Below are 1,073 nucleotides of genomic sequence, written 5' to 3'. Positions count from 1 at the left end.
TTTTATGCACTAAAGAAGTTTCTAACTTTAGAAACAATCTTCCTACCTCTACATGATTATGCATGATGTACATATTGAAAGATAGAGACTAAGATGCAACAATCAATACAAATGCCACTTCAAAGAGTTGGGCATGTAAAAAGACAATTTCTTCAATCTCCAAAGCTTAATCTTAATGTTTCTCCCCTTATCTCTAACCATTATGAGAAAACATAGCTATTTAATCAAACATCGCATAACAAGTCATCAAAGACAGAAAAACAAAATTAAACATAATCAGAAAGGACAACCAAACAATAGAAAACAGTCACTTAAAACACAATTAAGTTTCATCCTTATTAGGATTAAGAAGGTTGCTAAGGGTCAGCCTAGTCTCAAAGTTTTCCAGTCGGGTAATTATATTGTCTGCAGAACTATGAAATTTAGCTGAGTGCTCTTGATGGAGGGGAAGCATAGCATCCATCTTTGGAATCATAAGAAACTCAAAAGGACTCCATTGATGTACATGCTTTTGTGGAGCTTTAACTTCAACATCTTCTTCCATCTCGTCAATGTTTCCAGCTTCAGGCTCTCCAACCATTATCCATTCATGATCAATAAACCTCATTCCAAGCTTCTTGAGATGCCTTTCGGTAATCTCACTGAAGGCTTTAGTAAAGTTCACAATCTCATAAGAGATATCAACCTTGAAATAGTCAATGAATCTTGAGGCAAGCACAACATAAGGAAATTCATAATCCAAAAGAAGATGACACTTCAACATAATATCTTCAATCAACAATACCCAATTCATCTTGATACCTGATTTCAGACCATAAACTATCTGTAAATCATCATCCGTTGCCTGAGCATGATTGCTTGACCTAGGTGTGAGAATGTAGGTAATGAGGTATACTAACATTTTTTCCTTTTCAGTCAGTCCACCAACTCCTAAGCGATTCCTCAAGTTCCTAACCGGGTCAAGAAGCATTCCCATATAGGTCTGCATCTTGTTGTACCCATCAGGCGCTTCATCAAACTTGTGGACTCCACCAATGTCCAGATCGGCTACTTCCTTTCACACAACAACATCA

Source organism: Glycine max, chromosome 14 (assembly GCF_000004515.6).
Source record: "Glycine max cultivar Williams 82 chromosome 14, Glycine_max_v4.0, whole genome shotgun sequence".
NCBI classification, from domain to species: Eukaryota; Viridiplantae; Streptophyta; class Magnoliopsida; order Fabales; family Fabaceae; genus Glycine; species Glycine max.
Note: the sequence above shows the minus strand (reverse complement) of the source record.